The 7,500-nt window shown below is 38.2% G+C and overlaps 1 long non-coding RNA gene across 2 annotated transcripts in view; it reads left to right on the top strand.

The window, feature by feature from the left end:
* The window catches only part of LOC149985216 (uncharacterized), a 24,344-nt gene that overhangs the window by 1,854 nt on the left and 14,990 nt on the right, over nucleotides 1-7,500 (top strand). Inside the window, exon 1 of one of the 2 annotated variants that reach the window (XR_016488106.1) lies at nucleotides 7,400-7,500. This exon is cut by the window's right edge and continues 1,762 nt beyond it. The exons of the other annotated variant lie outside the window; for it this stretch is intronic. This is a non-coding gene — a long non-coding RNA (uncharacterized LOC149985216). Of the gene's footprint in view, nucleotides 1-7,399 lie in introns of those variants that run through there. 2 annotated transcript variants of the gene reach the window in all.

Raw genomic sequence — 7,500 nt, 5'->3', positions numbered from 1 at the left:
CTGAAACATGAGGTGATGGCGGCGGATGAATGGAACAACAGCATCTCTGTGCATTCAAATTGCCATAGGTAAAATGCAATTGTGTTCATTGTCCATAGCTTATGCCTGCCCATACCATAACCCCACGCCACCATGGTGCACTCTGTTCACAACGTTGACATCAGCAAACCACTCGCCCACACGACATCATACTGCCATCTGCCCAGTACAGTCGAAAAAGGGATTCATCCGTGAAGAGCACACTTCCCCAGCATGCCAGTGGCCATCGAAGGTGAGCATTTGCCCACTGAAGTCGATTACAACGCCGAACTGCATTCAGGTCAAGGCCCTGGTAAGGACGACGAGCACGCAGATGAGCTTCCCTGAGACGGGTACCATCACAGGTGATTTTATTTGTCCCCTTAAGTTTTCTGAGCAAAACAAATGTATAAATAATAGTTTTTGTTTTATTGTTGGACATAAAAGACTGCAAAACCACCAGTAAATCAGCTCCAACTTATTTTAATTTGGTAAATCTGTTGTATAATGAGATGTATGATCATATACGTATATCATATTTTAAATGATTATGTTTGAGTCAAATATTCTATTTGTTTGTGCTAAGGTTAGGGGAGATGTAGAGAGACACATAATGAAATAATTATGGAAATATGAATACGAATTCCCTCTTTATTCAAAATCTTCATGAGCACATTGAAGCTGTACTGCATAGTTACATTTAAGATGCAAGGAGAAAACATACAGTGCTTTAGAAAGTATTCACATCCCTTGGCTTCTTCCACATTTTGTTGTATTACAGCCTGAATTTAAAATGGATTACATTGAGATTTTTGGTCAAAGGCCGACACACAATCCCCCATAATGGTAAAGTGGAATTATGTTTTTAGAAATTTGTACAAATTCATAAAAAATGAAAATCTGAAATGTCTTGAGTCAAAAAGTAATCAACTCCTTTGATTAACAGGTCACATAATACGTTTTATGGATTCACTCTGTGTGCAATAATAGTGTTGAACATGAGTTTTGAATGACTACTTCATCTCTGTACCCAAAACATACAATTATCTGTAAGGTCCCTCAGTCGAGCAGTGAATTTCAAACACAGATTCAAACACAAAGACAAGGGAGGATTTTCAATACCTCACAAGAAGGGCACCTATTGGTAGACAGCTAAGTTATTAATTACACTTTGAATGGTGTATCAATCCACCCAGTCACTACAAAGATAGAGCCGTCCTTCCTAACTCAGTTGCCGGAGAGGAAGGAAACCACTCAGGGATTTCTCCATGAGGCCAATTATGACATTTAAACAGTTAGAGTTAAATTACGGTGATAGGAGAAAACTGAGGATGGATCAACAACATTGTAGTTACTCCACAATACTAATCTAATCTATTACTGAGTACCGCTCTCCTTATTTTCAAGCATAGTGGTGGCTGCATCATGTTATGGGTATGCTTTAATCATTATGACTGGGGAGTTTTTCAGGATAAAAGAAACGGAATGGAGCTAAGCACAGGCAAAATCCTAGAGGAAAACCTGGTTCAGTCTGCTTTCTACCAGACACTGGGAGATTAATTCACCTTTCAGCAGGACAATAACCTAAAACACAAGTGCAAATCTACACAGGAGTTGCTTACCAAGAAGACAGTGAAAGTTCCTGAGAGGCCGAGTTACAGTTTTGACTTAAATCTGTTTGAAAATCTATGGCAAGAGCTGAAAATCTTTGTCTAGCAATAATCATCAACCAATTTGACAGAGCTTGAATAATTTTCAAAAGAATAATTGGCAAATGTTGCACAATCCAGGTGTATAAAGCTCTTAGAGACACCCAGAAAGACTCAAAGCTGTAATCGCTGCCAGAGGTGCATGTAAATGCATGAATACTTATGTAAAATAAATATTTCTGTACATGTTTTCACTTTGGGGTATTGTATGTAGATGGGTGAGAGAAAAACATCTATGTAATCAATTTTGAATTCAGGCTGTAACACAACAAAACGTGGAGTAAGTCAAGGGGTATGAATAGGCACTGTATGATATTAAGACATGTCTCACTGCAGTCCCATGCCTAGAAAATAATATTGACTGTACAGTCAATTCCTTTCATTTACTTGTTACATAAATCCTGAATCTCTAAATTGGTCATTCTCAAGAAACTGACATTTGAGAAAAAAATTATTGTGGTATTTTTCAATAAATTTCCTCTTGGATCACTGAGATTAGGATCTGTAATTTTCTATTGTATTTCATAATTATTATATATTTTTAACAGATATATAGCATTTTACCACAATTTCCACAACTACCAATGCAAAAATCGAATTCATTACCACAACAGTTTTCAAAGTTCCCAAAATTATATTTTTTAACATTGCTCCTCTAATGAAAAGGCCTGAGATGAACAAAATCCTGACAATTTTTTATTTGAAATTCAATTATACCCATTTATTTCATAACTTATTTCATTATCGTAATGCATAACCTTAATTTAAAAAAATATTTTTTGTCATAAACATAGAAAATTGTATTTATGTACACATACTGTATCTTGAAAGAACAAAAGTCACAACATTAGATAAATTGTTAAAGTGTAAGTCAATGTATATCATCAAATTATATTTGATATTTGGGTTCTGATGGGGAACGACAGTTGAACTAAGCTCATGAAGCATTTATAAAATATATTCTTCAAGAATCAATGAGTACATATGATTATTTTATAAGTCCAAAAATAAATAGCAAATGTTGATTGCACCTTTAAGTACCTTACTGTAATAGATTTCCATTAAAATGGGCAAAAATTATTTAGCAAAAAACTATTTCTCAAGCTAAATATTTTCTATGACTGTGGGAGAGGTCTGAATGAGGAGGCGAACACTGAAAACTAGCTGTTATTGGCAGAGAGGTTTGGAACTCTCTTTGTTATTGGTCTATTAACCAATTTACCACATGGTGGTATCACCATGGAAAGCCGAAACTCCCACCCATGCAAACTAACTGATTAGAAGATAGTGCTAAGCGATTTGTGCTTTTTGAGGTCGGTCGATTTTGATTCGATTAAAAAAATGTTTCACGGTTTTTGATTACGGTTTTGATTATTTTTGAAACATTAAATGCACTATGTATTTTGTGGGTTGAATGCTGCGAAAACACAATTCAATTCATAAAAGTCCCATGATGGTAGTGACTGCCCGTTACTGCTTATCACTTATTAACCATACTTTATTCACATTTCTTTACTTTAATCAAATATTTCAGTTGTGTAATTTACATTTGTTTAATTTGATGACTTCAGTCTGAGGTCCTGCGCGCTCTGGAGCAGGTTGTCTGTACTTTACTCCGTTCATCTTTCCCTCGATCCTGTCTCCCAGTCCCTGCAACTGAAAAACATCCCGACAGCATGACGCTGCCACCACCATACTTGACCGTAGGGATGGTGCCAGGTTTCCTTCAGACGTGATGCTGGGCATTCAGGCAAAAGAGTTCAATCTTGGGTTCATCAGACCAGATAATCTTGTTTCTCATGGTCTGAGAGTCCTTTAGGTGCCTTTTGGAAAACTCCAAGCGGGCTGTCGTGTGCCTTTTACTAAGGAGTGGCTTCAATCTGGACACTCTACCATAAAGGCCTGATTGGTGGAGTGCTGCAGAGATGGTTGTCCTTCTGGAAGGTTCTACCAAGGACCTTCTCCTTCGATTGCTCAGTTTGGCAGCTCTAGGAAGAGTCTTGGTGGTTCCAAACTTCTTCCATTTAAGAATAATGGAGGCCACTGTGTTCTTGGGGACCTTCAATGCTGCAGACATTTTTTGGTACCCTTACCCAGATGTGTGCCTCGACCCAATCCAGTCTCGGAGCTCTACGGACAATTCCTTCATCCTCATGGCTTGGTTTTTGCTCTTAAATGCACTGTCAACTGTGAGACTTGTATAGACAGGTGTGTGCCTTTCCAAATCATGTCCAATCAATTGAATTGACCTCAGGTGGACTCCAATCAAGTTGCAGAAACATCCCAAGAATGATCAATGGAAACAGGATGCACCTGAGCTCAATTTTGAGTCTCATAGCAAAGGGAAGGAATACATATGTAAATAAGGTATTTCTGTTTTACATTTTTTTTAAATTTGCAAAAATGTTTCAAAACTAGTTTTCACTTTGTCATGATGGGGAATTGTGTGTAGATTTATGAGGAAAAGCAATTAATGAATGCATTTTAGAATAAGGCTGTAAAGTAACTAAATGTGGAAAAAGTCAAGGGGTCTGAATACTTTCCGAATGCACTGTGTGTAGTTCATAAGGATGAATGACAGGATGTTTGTGTCAATACACGAGTGAGAGACGGATTTATCTTATTGTGTCAATCACTATATTATCTAATAACAAAATGTGGAAAAAGACAAGGTGTCTGTATACTTTCCGAATGCACTGTATATCTGATGTGACAAACTACATTTCGTATTTTCTTGTTTCAGTGATGGTCTTTTCAGTGTTTCCTACTTTGTACTCCCTGCACTGTACCTCGCAAAGCAACTACTCGCTATCCCTCTTGATCTCGCAATCTTCTGTTTCTTCTCTCTCTCTCTCTGTGTCTGCCCCAACTAACCTAATGAAGCATAAAATAAACGCACAGACCGGACAAGTTGTCATGGATTATAGTCATTGCAGTTAATCACCACGATTTCTGCGCTAAACTATGTAAAATACTGGCCTGTTGGAAATGACAACTCCCTACTACAGTACATCTCACAGTTCTGGCTTGATCTGATTTATCTCTACAGAAACTGTGCAATATGCCCATTGAGCTCACAGAATAAATATATTTATTTTCAACCATAAACTATGAGGATTTTTTTTCTCACGCTTTTACAATGTTAGTTTCATCAGCTGTGTACAATATGATACAAAACACTGTGAAAATTTAATTTTGACTGCAGTGGGCCTTTAAGTTCTCTATTTTAAAAATATTTCTTTGTCTTTGAGCTTCTTTTGAGGTTAAGGACAGTAGGGAGTAGGACTATTTGCCTATTCTCTCTCTCTCTCTCTCTCTCTCTCTCTCTCTCTCTCTCTCTCTCTCTCTCTCTCTTCAATTCAGTTCAATTCAAGGGGCTTTATTGGCATGGGAAACATATGTTAACTTTGCCAAAGCAAGTGAGGTAGATAATATACAAAAGTGAAATAAACAATAGAAATTAACAGTAAACATTACACTCACAGAAGTTTCAAAAGAATAAAGACAGTGTTGTAACGATGTACAAATGGTTAAAGTACAAAAGGGAAAATAAATAAACCCATAAATATGGGTTGTATTTACAATGGTGTTTGTTCTTCACTGGTTGACCTTTTCTTGTGGCAACAGGTCACATGTCTTGCTGCAGTGATGGCACACTGGTATTTCACCCAGGAGATATGGGAGTTTGTCAAAATTTGGTTTGTTTTCAAATTCTTTGTGATTCTGTGTAATCTGAGGGAAATATGTGTCTCTAATATGGTTATATATTGGGCACGAGGTTAGGAAGTGCAGCTCAGTTTCCACCTCATTTTGTGGGCAGTGTGCACATAGCCTGTCTTCTCTTGAGAGCCAGGTCTGCCTACGGCGGCCTTTCTCAATAGCAAGGCTATGCTCACTGAGTCTGTACATAGTCAAAGCTTTCCTTAGGTTTGAGTCAGTCACAGTGGTCAGGTATTCTGCCACTGTGTACTCTCTGTTTAGGGCCAAATAGCATTCTAGTTTGCTCTGTTTTTTTGTTAATTCTTTCCAATGTGTCAAATAATTAGCCTTTTGTTTTCTCATGATTTGGTTAGGTCTAATTGTGTTGCTGTCCTGGGGCTCTGTGGGGTGTGTTTGTGTTTGTGAACAGAGCCCCAGGACCTGCTTGTTTAGGGGACTCTTCTCCAGGTTCATCTCTCTGTAGGTGATGGCTTTGTTATGGAAGGTTTGGAAATCACTTCCTTTTAGGTGGTTGTAGAATTTAACGGCTCTTTTCTGGATTTTGATAATTAGCGGGAATCAGCCTGATTTTGCTCTGCATGCATTATTTGGTGTTCTACGTTGTACACGGAGGATATTTTTGCAGAATTCTGAATGCAGTCTCAATTTGGTGTTTGTCCCATTTTGTGAATTATTGGTTGGTGAGCGGACCCCAGACCTCACAACCATAAAGGACTATGGGTTCTATAACTGATTGAGTTTTTTTAGCCAGATCCTAATTGGTATGTTGAATTTTATGTTCCTTTTGATGGCATAGAATGCCCTTCTGCCTTCTGTCTCTCCGATCGTTCACAGCTTTGTGGAAGTTACCTGTGGCGCTGATGTTTAGGCCAAGGTATGTATAGTATTTTTGTGTGCTCTAGGGCAACAGTGTTTAGATTGAATTTATATCTGTGGTCCTGATGACTGGACCTGTTTTGGAACACCATTCATTTGGTCTTACTAAGATTTACTGTCAGGGCCCAGGCCCTCCTTGGTTGGTTACAGAAGCACCAGATCATCAGCAAACAGTAGACATTTGACTTCAGATTCTAGTAGGGTGAGGCCGGGTGCTGCAGACCTTTCTAGTGCCCGCGCCAATTTGTTGATATACATGTTGAAGAGGGTGGGGCTTAAGCTGCATCCCTGTCTCACCCCACGGCCCTGTGGGAAGAAATGTGTGTTTTTTAACCCTACACTTGTTGTTTGTGTACATGGATTTTATAATGTCACATGTTTTTCCCCCAACACCACTTTCTATCAATTTGTATAGCATACCCTCATGCCAAATTGAGTCGAAGACCTTTTTGAAATCAACAAAGCATGAGAAGACTTTGCCTTTGTTTTGGTTTGTTTGTTTGTCAATTAGGGTGTGCAGGGTGAATACGTGGTCTGTTGTATGGTAATTTGGTTAAAAGCCAATTTGCTCAGTACATTGTTTTCACTGAGGAAATGTACGAGTCTGCTGTTAATGATAATGCAGAGGATTTTCCCAAGGTTGCTGTTGACACATATCCCACAGTAGTTTTTGGGGTCAAATTTGTCTCCACTTTTGTGGATTGGGGTGATCAGTCCTTGGTTCCAAATACTGGGGAAGATGCCAGAGCTAAGGATGATGTTAAAGAGTTTTAGTATAGCCATTTGGAATTTGTTGTCTGTATATTTGATCATTTCATTGAGGATACCATCAACACCACAGGCCTTTTTGGGTTGGAGGGTTTTTATTTTGTCCTGTAGCTCATTCAAGGTAATTGGAGAATCCAGTGTGTTCTAGTAGTCTTTAATAGTTGATTCTAAGATTTATATTTGCTCATGTATATGTTTTTGCTGTTTGTTCTTTGTTATAGAGCCAACAAGATTGGAGAAGTGGTTTACCCATACATCTCCATTTTGGATAGATAATTCTTCATGTTGTTGTTTGTTTAGTGTTTTCCCAGAAGTGGTTAGAGTCTATGGATTCTTCAATTAAATTGAGCTGATTTCTCACGTGCTGTTCCTTCCTTTTCCGTAGTGTATTTCTGTATTGTTTTAGTGA

This window comes from Oncorhynchus mykiss, chromosome 2 (assembly GCF_057628025.1).
Source record: "Oncorhynchus mykiss isolate SJ-2025 chromosome 2, ASM5762802v1, whole genome shotgun sequence".
NCBI classification, from domain to species: domain Eukaryota; kingdom Metazoa; phylum Chordata; class Actinopteri; order Salmoniformes; family Salmonidae; genus Oncorhynchus; species Oncorhynchus mykiss.
This window is presented reverse-complemented; position numbering and strand designations above follow the sequence as displayed.